Source organism: Nannospalax galili, unplaced genomic scaffold, assembly GCF_000622305.1.
Source record: "Nannospalax galili isolate Female #2095 unplaced genomic scaffold, S.galili_v1.0 scaffold1448, whole genome shotgun sequence".
NCBI classification, from domain to species: domain Eukaryota; kingdom Metazoa; phylum Chordata; class Mammalia; order Rodentia; family Spalacidae; genus Nannospalax; species Nannospalax galili.
Genome location: NW_008358646.1, coordinates 536,560 through 551,239, shown reverse-complemented (window position 1 = coordinate 551,239; position 14,680 = coordinate 536,560).

Genomic DNA, 14,680 nt, shown 5'->3' with positions numbered 1-14,680 from the left:
TAAAGTGACCACTCTTCACTGTTGCTGTCCAGTATTCAACTTATTAGAGCAGCTGTGGTGACATTCAGGTACTAGGTACACTGTCACAGATTTGGCTAATGTCATATTATATTATATAATATTGTATTATTATATCATATTATGTATAGATGCTGTTCATACAGAGAATGATACATGATAGTTGTACTAATGCTAATGATTTCTGCATTACCTTTGTTTCTGTTGCTGTGATAAAATACTCTGACTAAAGCAACTTAAGGGAGAGAGGGTTTATTTTGGCTCACAGTTCCAGAGAGAATACAGCCCATCGTGGTGGGAAAAGCATGGCAGCAGGAGGGTGAGGTCAGCCTACTGCAGTGCAATAGCAGTCTAGAAACAGAGAGAACAGAAAGTGGGGTTGGACTATAAAAGCTCAAGCTCCCGCCCCCCTAACACTTTCTTCACAAGGCTTCACCTTCTAAAGCTTTCACACACTTCCTAAACAGTGTCACCAACTGGGGATCAAGTGTTTAAACACATTAGTACATTCAAACCACATTTTCCTTACCATACCTCTGCTTCACAGCCCTAACCCCAGTGATGGAATTGGTTTGCCTTTCCATATCAAGGGCAACAAGATGCATTTACTTGCCGGTCCTGAGGACATATCCATAGTCCCATCATACGCAGAATATGCAGAATATAAAGGTGCCCATCTCCATTCAGAATACATATTATATTGATGACCACACTGTAGAGGTTGGAGGAATGTAGCAGGAGGCCTCCAAAGATGGTGTGGACCCAGAGCCCTGGGATTCAGCAAGAATTCACTTCACCTCTTGGTCCACAAATAGCCCTCCAAAAGGAGCCCATGCCTCTGTACCCTGCTCATGAGCCCAGTGACTGCTGACAGACTGCATGGCACGGACCAATCAGAAAACTATAGCTGACTAAAGGGACTTGGGGGCAGAGAAAAGGGAAATATATGGCCTGCCCCCTCCTGCATTAAACGAGCCTGCAGCACCTCGCCTAGTGCTTGCTTCTACCCGACTCCCAGAGTCTGTGTGTTGTGACTCCGTGCCTCTTGCCCCACTAATCAGCAGGGGACCCGATCCAGGTTAGGGTCTTCACAGCTGGCCTGAGGAGAACCCACAACACCTGGCACCTGAACAGGGACTCCTGCCCACAGTGTTGGTGACACCCAGAACCTTGGTTCATTTGGTAAGTAAGCCCCTGGATTTGTCTGTTTCTTCGGCTGCTCAAGGGTAAGCGAGTAGCCCCCTCCTCTGTCCCCTCCACCCTGTCTGTCATCTTTATTGTTGGACTAGCTTGGAAGGTGCACTCCGCTGCGTGGTCCCGAAGCCCACATTGACAGCTTTTTACTCCTTGGCTCGTCCTGGAGATTTCACATAAGGGCTGATCCACCCTGAACTCAGAGCCCAGGCTTCAGGTCACCCTGTTGCCTGTCCCAGAGACACCGTGTGAGCATATGGCTGGAGGTGTCATGGCCTCCAGAAGTCCCTCACTGAGCACAAGACATTTGGATCCGATACACCTTTACATGTTGGGGCGGTTTACATCCAAGTGGCTCACAGTGCTTCTTTGCTTCCTTTGTGCCCTCTTGGTAGTCACCCTCGTCTTCTACTTTTGTGGCAAATTTCCCTTTCACAAGACCCTCCTACAATGGGCAATTTACCACCACAATGCAGGGAACCACAAACGGCAGCACTCGAGGTGCTCCTTAAAACCAGAGGGTTGAAAGTAAAACCAAAAGATATCAAACACTTTTGGGATGAAGCCACTAATTCAGCTCCGTGGGTCTCCCCTGAAAACATGTGGGACCCCGACATGTGGATGCAGGTCCTCTTCCTGGCCCAAAAAAGGGAGGTCATACTGATCCTCCTAGCCATCATTGTTAGCCTTAAATCCTCCTCTCCTGAGGAAGTCATCTTGGCCCACAACAAACACTGCCAGGAGCAATCTAGTGTAGATCTGGCTATTACCTTGACCCCAGACCTCCTGGACCCCCAGACCCAGAGGTGGACACAGCCTCTGCACCCAATAAGGAAGGAGCTCCTTTGCCTATATCTCAGGATACTCTCCTAGAGCTACCATGCCCAGAAATTCCCCCACCCCATTACCTGTGGAAGGAGTTACTCTCTCCCCCCACCAGTAACCATCCCACCTCTTCCCCTGCTAACGTGCCCCTCCCTCCTAGACTGCCCTCCTTAAAGCCTCACCCGCCTTTGCATTTCTGGTTAACGTTGGCCCTGATGCAGCATAGCGTCCATGGCTGCCCACCCCACTTGCTGACCTCATTCTTATCCACAAGGCAGCTGAGCAATTGGGCCTGACTCCCCATATTTCTAACAGGTTCTTCGCCAGTGGTCCTTACATTTACAAACCCACTATGATTGGTATAACTTACTAAAGGCAGTCTTAGAACCCTCAGTCTTTCTAAAGCGCGCAGCCTATGATGATCAGGCTGAAAACCAGGCATGCCTAAATCTCCAATATGGCCTCAACATTACATTGGACATGCTTACCAGATGTGGACAATATACTGACCCATCTCCCAGTCTACTATTGGCTTCCATGCCTATTTTCAACAAGTTTCTGACTTGGCCTTTAAGGCCCTTATGTTGCTCCCCCTGTGATCCACAAGTCTTTTTCTATAATTTGATTCAACAGTCAGGAGAGTCCTTCACAGACTTCCTTACCCATGTCACTGAGGCAGTAGAGCGGAGGGTGGAGTCTGGACCCACCCGAGAGGTGCTTATCAAACAATTAACTTGGGAGGGACTAAACATCCCTACTTGTAATGCTATCATGCCTCTCTGCAATGATAACATTCACAAATGGGTACTTGCTACTAGAGACTTAGACCCTAGGGCAGGCCCTTTTGTCGCAAGGAAAACCCGCCCACTTTGGCACAGGAAGGCTGCTGGAACTGTGGGGGGCTTGGCCACTTTTGTAGCCACTGCCCAAGAGGTACAGCCCACCCCAAGACTCACTGCCCCAAGTAAAAAACAGGATTCCATTGGGCTAAAGACTGTAGGTCGCAGCCTCAACTGGAGTCGGCTCCTTTAAACTCCACCTGGGGCGCCCCTCAGCCCTGCCCACAAGAGGGGAAACGAGACAGATATTATGGACTCTCTCAATCCTCAACCACTCCCCATTAATGACCGTTATACTCTTGCCCTTATCGCTTCATTCCCCAGCCTACCCCACCCTCTATTCAACTAATTCTACGCTTGGCCTCCCCACCTTGGACCCAGTTACTTCCTGGGAATCACTCAATGGCTCCTGGCCCCTAAATAACTCTCTATGCTTCACTACCAACAATGCATCCTCATGCATTGGGCTGTTCAACCTGACTGTCCAAGATTATGCCTGCAGTGCCTCTAATCTAAAAGCACTGTTTGACCTGTCTTGGATCATCACTTACCTATTCCTGACAGGCATAATTGTTCTTCTCTTTCTACTTCTTAAATGCCTTGTTCTTCATTCCTACAGTCAAAAAAAATTCAATCACTCGGTGTATCAGGCCCCCAGAGCAATACACGAAGATGATTTCAACCCGCCCTATGCAGCCCGACAGACTTGCCTTGGACAAATGTACGAGGCTTCCTACAGATAATTCCCCACCTCGACTGATCCCCAGGGACAATACCCCTTGGAGGGCTGGTAGCCAATGACAGGTAAGATCCTGTTGGACTGAGTCAACCTAAGCCAGGACATGGACGTGTACACCCATGCTCCAATGACGGGTAAGGTTCATGCCCGAATAGGACAACCTAAGACAGGCATAGTCCATGATCCTGGGGTCATCCCAAGGCGGAGCTGCCTACAGGTTCTTGCTGGACAGTCATTTTTAAAGAAAAAGGGTGGAAATGTAGCAGGAGGCCTCCGAAGATGGCGCGGACCCAGAGCCCTGGGATTCAGCGAGAATTCACTTCACCTCTTGGTCCACAAATAGCCCTCCAAAAGGAGCCCATGCCTCCGTACCCTGCTCCCGAGCCCAGTGACTGCTGACAGACTGCGTGGCACCGACCAATCAGAAAACGATACATTGACTAAAGGGACTTGGGGGCAGAGAAAAGGGAAATATAAGGCCTGTCCCCTCCTGGGTGGAGAAAAGGGAAATATAAGGCCTGCCCCCTCCTGCCTGCAGCACCTCGCCTAGTGCTTGCTTCTACCCGACTCTGGAGTCTGTGTGTTGTGACTCCGTGCCTCTTGCCCCCCTAATCGGCAGGGGACCCGATCCAGGTTAGGGTCTTCACAGCTGGCCTGAGGAGAACCCGCAACAGAGGAAGAAACAGTGCAGGAAACTTTTAGAGTTAGTGATTGCTGGATTAAAAGAATATGGATGAGAAACACCCTACAAAAATTCACCCAACAAAAATTCAAGGACCAGTTTAGACATGGTGGCTCATGCCTTTAATCCCAGTGTGGTCAACATAGCAATGAATTCCAGGCTCCCTTCAGCTACAGGGAGACCCTGTCTCAAAACAAAACAAAACAAAAAAATTTTTCAGGGACTGGGAACTACTGTTAAGTGTTTGGGAGTAATTTAGAATCATGGAAACCAACATATTACCTAGAGCTAGACAGAATATATTAAAATTTCCCATCCCACAGGATAAAAGGCAAACCCAAAAGCTCATTGGTCTATTTGGTTTCTGGTGTTACTGTATCCCTCATGTAGAACAAATCTTGGCCCACATATTAAAGTAACTAAGAAGAAATTTCAGTATGAATGGAGACCAAGCACTACACAGGCCAATGCTGGTGACACTGGACCTCCAGTTAGTCATATTAAGTTACAAGTAATAGCTGATAGGATGTACACCAACTGTAGTTTATGGCAGAAACGAGAAGGAAAGAGGTGCCTTTAGGCTTTTGAAATAAAGACATGACCTTCACCAGTGAAGCCTATACTCCTTTTGAAAATCACTGACCATACAATCAGTTGTCTCCTGAATCTCAGACCCATGTATTGCTCACAGGTTGGGCTGCTGAGATACTCAATGGAATGTGCTTTTGGGAAGCTGTGTTTTACAATCCAAAGTTTAAAAAAAACCACAGAAGCTAGGAATGGTGGTATATACCTTTAATCCCAGCATGCAGGAGGTAGAGACAGGTGAGTTTGAAGCCTGGTCTGTATAGAGTTCCAGACCAGTCAGTGCTACACTGTGACCCTGTCTTGAACAAACAAACAAACTAAAATAAATAAATAAATAATAAATAAAAAGACCACAGAGATGCAGGGGAAGATGAATATTCAATATGCAGAATTCGTGCTATGTATTGGTCTATTCAAATTGAGCACCCCGAACAATTCCATGCCTTACCAACTTCTGGTCTGTGGAAAATTAAATGACCATTTGAAGTCCTTTTCACAGAACCATAACTGGACCACAAGTGTCACACAAAAAAAGTAGAAAATCTCTATGGAAAGATATTTGATAAGGGTCTCAATGACGATGACAGTTTTTAATGTTGTTCATAGTAGGTTTACCTCACAAAACAAGCATTCAAACATATGGTGGTTTCCTTAGGCCAGATCTCTCACTGAGTGTGTGTAGTCCCTCATCACATCTTGGGCTCATCAAAAATTCAGACATCTTAGAGATGCAGGACCATAAGCTACCTTAAAGGCATGCGCCACTCAGATATTATTAAAGAGACTGTCCTCAATTGTCCCCTTTGCCAACAAAAGCAAAGACAGGATATCCTACACCATTGAAAGACCATATTCAGTGAGGAAAATTACCAAATTTGACAAATAGATTATGTGGGTCTTTGGACCTGATTCCAAAATTGTCAATACATCTTTGTGGCAGTCATATCTACTCTGGGTACATATCTATATGCCTATGCTACCCAAAAGAATACCATTTGAACTCTTAAAATTATAATGCTATAGATAGCAGTTAAAACAGGATAAGGGTGCTGGAGAGATGATTCAGCAGTTAAGAGCACTGATTGCTCTTGGAGGAGACACCCCCCTCAGTTCCCAGCACCCACAAGATGGCTAACAACCATCTGTAACTCCAGTACCTAGGGATCTGACACCCTCTTCTAGCCTCAATGGGCATTGCTTGTTCGTGGTGCACTTACATACATGCAGGCAAAACACTCATACACACAAAAATATAAATAAATAAATAAAAGATAAATGAAAATAACAGACTAGGGGCTGTAGAGACAGCTCAGTGGTTAAGAATGCTTGTTAAAGCCCCATTTAAAAAAAAAAGACTACATGAAGTTGTCAGGAAGGGGAGATATGGGAGAAGTGGAGAAGTTGGAGGGGAGGGAGTGGGCATGGATTTGATCAAAATACCTTATATGGATGTATGAAATTCTCAATAATTTTTTTTAAAGTTAAAAAAATGTTTGCTACTTTTTTTTTTTTTTTGGTGTTTTTGAGACAGAATTTCCCTGTGGCTCCAGCTGGCCTGGAATGCTATGTAGACCAGGCTGGCCTTGAATTCATGGGCTTCTGCCTTCTGTGAGTGCTGGAATTAAAGGCATGTGCCACCAGGAAAGGCTGAATGCTTGCTATTCTTGCAGAGGATGGGAGTTCTCTTCTTAGCCCCCACATCAGGTACCATCTGTAACTCCAGCTCCAGGAGATCTGATACCCTCTTTTGGCCTCTGTGGGTGCAGACAGACAGACAGACAGACACACATAATTAAAAATAAAATAAACCTTTTTTTTTTTTTGTCTCTTTTGAGACAGGGTCTCCCTGTAGCCCCAGCTGTCCTGGAACTCACTATGTAGACCAGGCTGGCTTTGAACTCACAGTGATCCACCTGCCTCTGCCTTCTGAGTGCTGGGATTAAAGGTGTGCGCCACCACACCCGGCAATAAATCTTTTCTTAAAACACGACAAAGCTGGGGCTGGAGAGATGGCTCAGAGGTTAAGAACACTGTTCGTTCAGAAGACCCAGGTTCGAATTCCAGCACCCACATGGCAGCTAACAGCTGTCCATAATTCCAGTTCCAGGAAATCCAACAGCCTCTTCTGACCTCTGTAGGCATTGCATGACATGGGTGCACTTACCTACAAGCAGACAATACATGCATGCACATAAAATAAAAATAATAAATAAGGGCTTGGTGGCACATGCCTGTAGTCCCAGCACTTGGGAGGCAGAGGCAGGCAGATCTCTGTGAGTTCAAGGCCAGCCTGGTCTACATAGTGAGTTCTAGGACAGCTGGGCCTTACAGGGAGATCCTGCTTCAAAAAGACGAAAATAATAATAATAATAATAATAATAATAATAACAATAAATAAAATATTAAAAAAGATTTGTCTTTCTCTTCAGTACCATTGTTATAGAACTAATTTCTATCTTGATGTTGTTTTTCACAAGGCCAATTGTAGCTTGTATCATATCCATACTTTTCCTCTACCTCTTACTTTTAGAACTCTGGCTATGTGCCACAATACCTCGTTTCTAAATTTTAAAGATTCTTACTAAAGTGCCTCCTTCCCTTTTAAATTAGCCCATTGAGCCAACTTTACAATTTAGATTATACCTTGAACCTCGACTAATGAGGAGACAGCAAGCTCTCTGTCACATTAGATATAAAAGGGAGTGGCCGTCTTAACAAGGTGTGCTTGCTGGGATTCAGAGTGACCTTGTCATCCTTCTACAGAAGTCAAACTTTTTGCCTTGCTGAAATGCTTTGGATTATGCGGTCATTTTCTTGGGACCCCAGACCCTTTTCTTTTTGAAAAAAAATATTTATTGATTTTATTTTTGGTATATGAGTGTATTGCCTGCATGTGTGTAAGTGTACCCATGTTGTGCAATGCCTACAGAGGTCAGAAGAGGCTGTTGGATTCCCCTGGAACTGGATTATGGACAGCTGTTAGCCGCCATGTGGGTGCTAGGAATGCTGGGAATCAAACCAAGGTCCTCTGTAAGAGTAGTCAATGCTCATAACTGCTGAGCCATCTGTCCAGCTCCCAGACCCATTTCTTTTCTTTCTTTCTTTTCTTTTTTTTTTTTTTTTGAAACAGGGTATCCCTGTAGCCCCAGCTATCCTGGAACTCACTATGTAGACCAGGCTGGCCTTGAACTCATAGAGATCTGTCTGCCTCTGCCTCCTGAGTGCTGGGACTACAGGCGTGCGCCACCACGCCCTGCTGTCCAGACCCATTTCTAACATGAAGAGTTCGTATAAACAGCAGTGGGGAGATGCCCTTCCAGATGGAAAGAAATTTCTTCCTTGATGTCATTTTAGGTTAAAGGTTTTTGTTTTTTTAACTTTTAGTGAGGCTATATTATGTTCTTTGTGTTTGCTTAAGCAACGAAGAAACAAAAAGGAAAGAAAGAAGAAAATAACTCAGGATACTCACACCAAGTTCTGGACTTGGACCAGGCAACACTGACCTGTCCCATTTTCCCTGGACTAGACATCACTGGCATGTCCAACATGGCTATTAACCTGGCATTTGAATGTCCTCACAGCTGAGGTAGCTAATTTCCTTCCATGCTTCTCTGGAGACCATCCCAACCTGGACCAGACACCATGAGTCCACACATCAGAAACCTGGAATACTTATGCTGAGTTTCCTTTCCGGGTCAGACAGCACCAGTTCATCCAGTGCTGTTTTAAAACATGGTTTTAGGCAGACTGTAGGTGGGTTTTTAACCTTTCATGCAATGAGAACTCATGGAAGCCTAAATTTGCTTATTTGGTCTTGAAAGTTATGAAGACCCTTTCTCAAAACAACTTCTGAGAATCCAGAATTAAAGATGGGGAAATCAGTTTCTCAGAAAAGCTGGTGGCTATAAAGGTAAGCTGGCTGAGGAGAGAGGCCGGTAGTTTCCTTCAGGCTGTTAGCTTCAGGGAGAGCAATCAAAGCAGCAAGAGTGCCCTGAAGAAACAGATGGGAAAAGGCTGGTAAGCCTAGAGTTGAGTCATTTGGAGGTTTTTTTGTACTCCGAGAGACAGTTCTGCTGAGCAGCAGCTAAGCAGAAGCAGGTAGCATCTTTGACTTCAGGATCGAGAGTCCAGAAATGTCCATGCTAATGTCTTCTGGATCTGGAACTTGCTGTTTGGGGGGCTCAGGTCTTGTCTTGAGCAAGGCTGGTTTCTCTGAGAGGAACCATTACAATGCTTCTTTTGAACAGGAACATGGTATGGAGTTCTCTAAGGGATTTCTATCTTTGGTGCCAGTGACTATCATCAAACAGTAAGTGGGTCTTTCTTTGGTCAGAAAATTGAAGCAAAAAAACTCAAGTAACAGGTGAGCAGACAGAGCTGAGCAGAAGCAGGTTAAGGAGACTTGCCAGCATTATTTGAGACAGATCCCACAGGAGCCCTCAAAAGCCTAACAGGGATGGAGGCACACCTCCACTCTGTCCCTACAGCAGCCTCAAGAGCCCTTCCCTGTAGGGACCGCCATTAGGGAAAAGCCAAGATTTGTGGCTTCAGTGCAGAAAGAAATTTCAGGGTGAGCCACTATGAAGAAGAGTCAGGATGTTACTAAGAGAGATTACAATATAGATCTTAAGCACTGGGGTAACAGAAAGATGCTGGGGAAAGAATAAGATATACCCAAGGCTTCTTGAGGGAGTGTTGCTTTAGGTGTCTTAAACATACAGGAGGAGTTTGGTGGCTCTCAAGTTACATCTCTAAAGGTAAGAACCCCCTTCTTTTATTTTTAATATTTATTTATTTAGGTCTTTTTGAGGCAGGGTTTCCCTGTAGCCACAGCTGGCCTGGAACTCAGTATGTAGGTCAGGCTGGCCTTGAACTCACAGAGATCCACCTGCCTCTGCCTCCCCAGTGCTGGGATTAAAGGCTTATACACCATGCCCTGCTGGCTCCTTTTTTGTAATTTACAAGGTTAAAAGGTTATGAGGGGGTTGTTGAAATTAATGGTTAAAGGAAAAGTGTCAAAACTTGAGGTTATGTGTCATTTGGGCCCCAAGTAAGTACAGATGGCTTCAGAAGGACACACATTGTCTCTGCAGGCAATTTTCCTTATCAGCAGTGTTTGAAGTATCCTGGCTCTGGACTGTCAGGAAAAGCAAGCCAAATTCCAGGGTAAAGGGCTCTCTTTCCCTCCCATGCTTTCATTTCTATATTACCATAATTTCCCCTTCTTCATATTTTGTCTCAGTGCCTGAAGGTGTAGTAGCTGTTTCATGTCCATGAGCTAGTAAGCACAAAGACAAAAGACAACATAGTAAGGTGATGCAGAAGGGAGATAAATAGCTCTGTACTTCAGTCCTCCAGACTGTGGAATGTGCAATAGATGAATGCCTCTATGAGCTAAATTTTAAAAAAGATTTATTCATTTTATGTATTAGTGTTTTGCCTGTGTTCTAGTCTGTCTATAACTGCTAAGACAAAACACTCTGACCAATACTAACTTGGGGAGGAAAAGGATTTATTTAGCTTACATCTCCCAGGTCATAGTTCATCACTAAGGGAGCCCAAGATAGGAACTCAGGACAGGAACCTGGTGACAGGAGCTGAAGTACAGGCCTTGGAGGAATGCTGCTTACTGGCTTGCTCCTCTGGCCCCAGCTCAGCCTCCTTTCTTATACAATACAGAACAACTTGCCCAAGGGTGGCACCACCCACAGTGGGCTGGGCCCTCCCACATCACTCAAAAATCAAGACAATACCCTGTAGACATGGCCACAGGCTGCCAGTCCAATGGAGGAAATTTCCCAATTGAGGATCCCTCTATCCAGGTGTGTCAAGTTGACAACTAAAGCTATTTACCACAATTGATCTCTTGTCAACTTGACATACAAACACATCACTATTAAACCACAACCTTTCCATTTCTTGTCCCCAAGATATGATGTTAACAACATCACAACATAAGACAGCATAACCTTGGGCTGGAGAGATGGCTCAGCAGTTAAGAACAGTGGCTGCTCTTGCAGAGGACCCAGGTTCGATTCCCAGTACCCACATGGCAGCTAACAACCATCCTAACTCCAGTTCCAGGGAATCCAACGTCCTCTTCTACCTCTGAAAGCACTGCATAACATGGGTGAACTTATATACATGCAGGCAATACATGCAATACACATAAAATTTTTTTAGAAAAACAGTAACCTTACAAGTCCCACAGTCCTTTAAAAATCTAAACACTTGAAAGTCCATAGTCTCTTTTAAAAGTCTCTTAACTGTGGGCTCCTTTAAATCCAAAACAAGTACTGTCTTATTTCAAAAAGGAAGAACTGGGCACACCTAAGCAAAACCAAAGTCCAGCAAAGTAGCTCAAGGCTGGACATCTGGGATTCATTCATGATCTTCTGGGCTCCAGAGGGTTTCGGCAGCTCCACTTCTCTGACTCTGCCATCCATAGCAAACACAGCTTGTCTCACAGACCCCTAGCTCCATTCCATACCTGCTGCTGCCCTTGGTGGTTGTCCCATGGTCCTGGCATCTCCAAAAAGCTGGTGTCCACTGAAACTGAGGCTGTACCTTCACCAAAGGTTTTTTTTTTTTTTCAGACAGGTTCTTCCTGTAGCCCTAGCTGGCCTGGAACTTACTATGTAGGCCAGGCTGGCCTGGAACTCACAGAGATCCCAGTGCCCCTGCCTCCCGAGTGCTGGGATTAAAGGTGTGTGCCACTATGCCCAGTACCAATGGCCTCTTCTGGCTTCTCAGGGTGCAAAGCCTCAGATTCTCTCCTTGACCCCTTCAACCCTGAGGTCTTCACTGCAACTGAGGCTCCATTTTTACCAATGGCCTTTCCTGGCCTCCCAGGGTACCAAGCCTCAGCTGCTCTTTGTGACCCCCTTCATGCTTCGAACACCAGAACCATGCAGGAGACTCTTACACATTACCAAGTTCTGTTTCCAGCTTGAGATGGAGGCTTGAGTCCCCTCTGGACCTTAGTTTCTGTGTACTGACCCTGAGGAAATACTTCCCAGAAGATTTTTCCACTGTGATGCTGGTCTCTTGTTACTTATAGCTGATTTTTCAGCCCCAGCTAACCAGCATCAGTTGTCCCAGTAAAACAAAGGTTTCATTTCAGTGGTTCTGGTCTCTTTTTAACCTCAGCTGATTCTTCAGCTCCAACTGACCAGAACCCACAGGTTCTCAATTCAAAATATCACACAAACAACTCTAATAGTCTCTGCTTCCTTTTGAAGCTTCACAAGCCAGGCTGCCATCGTCCACAATTCTTTCAGCATAACTGTTCCAAGCTCCACAGCAACAAACTCTAAGCACTCAATGACTTTTCCAGCCCAAAGTTCCAATGCTTCCACAATCTTCCCCAAAACACCAAGATCAGGTTTGTAACAGCAATATCCCACAATCCTCGTACCAATTTCTGTTCTAGTCTGTCTTCAATTGCTGTGACAAAAAACTCTAAAACCAACTTGGGGAGGAAAGGGTTTATTTAGCTTACATCTCCCGGGCCACAGTTCCTCACTGAGGGAGCCAACAGTAGGAACCTGGAGGCAGGAGCTGAAGCACAGGCCATGGAGGAATGCTGCTTACTGGCTTGCTCCTCTGGCCCATATTCAGTCTGCTTTCTTATACAATATAGAGTAATCGGTCTCGGGGTGGCACTGCCCACAGTAGGCTGGACCATCCCACATCAATCAAAAATCAAGAAAATATCCCATAGACATGGCCACAGGCCACTTCAATGGTGGCAATCCCCCAATTAAGGCTCCCTCTACCCAGGTGTGTCAAATTGACAAAGCTATCCAGCACCGTCTGCATGTATATATGTGCAACACATGCATACCTGGTGCCCTTGGAGGCTAGAAAATGTGTCAGATCCTCTGGAACTGAATTATAGGAGATTGTGAACTTCTTTGTGGTACTGGGAACCTAGCCCAGGTCCTCTGCAAAAATAGCAAGTGCCCTTAACCTCTGAGAACTGTGAGCCATCACTCTAGTCTTGTGAATTGGATTTTTTTTTTTCAGTAGGTGAGTTGGATTTTTTTTTTTAGTAGCTAAATACATCTAACCAACACAGACCAACAAAGATTTTTGCTTCCTCTCTTGCCATAGTGGCCTGAGTGCCACATGACAGCCAAAACAATATTTTATAAAGTTCACTTCTTTATTATTTTATTTTGATGTGTGTGGTGGTAGTGGTGGTGGTGGTGTATGTGTGTGCTTCTTAGTGTGGGTATGTGTATGTATCATGCAGGTACACTTGTGTATGTGTAGAGGCCAGAGGTTGATTCCACTGACTTTCCTTAGTTGCTCTCCACCTTTAGTTTTTGAGACACGGTCACTCACTGAAACTGAAGCTCATTCATTGGGCCAATGAGCTTTAGGGATCAGCCTCTCCCTGGTCCTCCTCCCTCTCCACACCCAGCTTTTGTACATGGGTTCTGGATGAAAGGTTTCAGATTTGGTATTAAAGGGGGACACTGAAGGTTGTCCTTTGGGGTAAGAGATTTATTAGAGAAGTTATTGATGCCATAGACAGACAGATGGACAGCAGTATGGCAGGGGCTCTAAGGACAGTCTCAAACCAAGAGGCAGAGTGGGGGTCTCTTCTTATAGATCTCAGAGAAAGGGGGAGGTTTCATGCCATGTAGTTGATAATTAGGCCACTGCATAGGCCTGCAGCCAAGTTGTCCCTGATTTGGGGAGCAGTGGAAGGGTCTCTGAATTATGGGGAAGGAATATGCTCTCAGGATATTGGGGAGAGACACATTTAGTTAAGGTGTCTCCATTACACTGGTGGGGGGTGTGCTGCTATCAGTAGCCCACTGGTGCCCTGGAATCTGGCAGCCTGAACCAGTCACCTTCCTTGGAGAAGTGAAGATGGCACCTGGGGAGCCTGTTAGAGGGCCACGGAGTCACCAACAGGGTCTCAGCAGAGGGTGTAGCATCTTCTTCACAGCCACGGTAGGGAGGTTGCTGCAGGTGGGCATGGCCTGAGTATCCACTAGCCCCAAACCTAACACTGGGGATCTGAACTCAGGTCCTCAGGCCTGTGGAACAAGCACCTTACCACAGAGCCATCTCTCTAGCCTCAGAAAGTTCTAAAGTCTCAAGTGGATCTTGTTTGATCTGCCGAAAACTCCATGGTGCTTTCCTTTTACACTAATGATGAAACTCAAGGGAGTCAGTGCAGCCCTTGCTCACTACTCTCTAGGTCATCACAGTTCAGTGGAACTGACTGTGTTCTTCAGATCTGGCCAGCTTGTTCTCTCTCTGGGCCATGTCTTGCTGTTCTATCTACTTGTAGTGTTCCTTCTCGACTGTCTGTCTGCCCGTTTGCTTGTCCACAATCTCAACTAACCCCATCCTGTGGTCTCTAGTGAAATCTAAGCTACTTCCCCTGAAATCAAATAAGAGGTGGAGTATAAGTAGAATGCACATTAAGGTCACAATAGCAGAATGGAGGACACACAGCAGCCTGAAGCCCAGCAATGGCAGAATCTGTCCCCGCCTGTCGGGATTCCCTGGATGGACCTGAATCTATCTTCCAGGAGGGCCCCGCTGCCTATTCAGTTCTCCTCATGCTCAATATGCATGAGAGCACAAGGTTTTGGGGCTCTTTTCCTGTCTAGAGCCCAAGGCTTTGCTCTGTAGCCATAGGCCACCTGACCTCCTAGCAACAAAACATCCTCCCTCAGGAATTTGGGGAGTTTTCCTTTCTGTAAGTTCTGTTTTCCAGCACTAACATGGATCCTAGAAGTTTCAAAGTTTTGCTTCCTCTCCCCCATATTT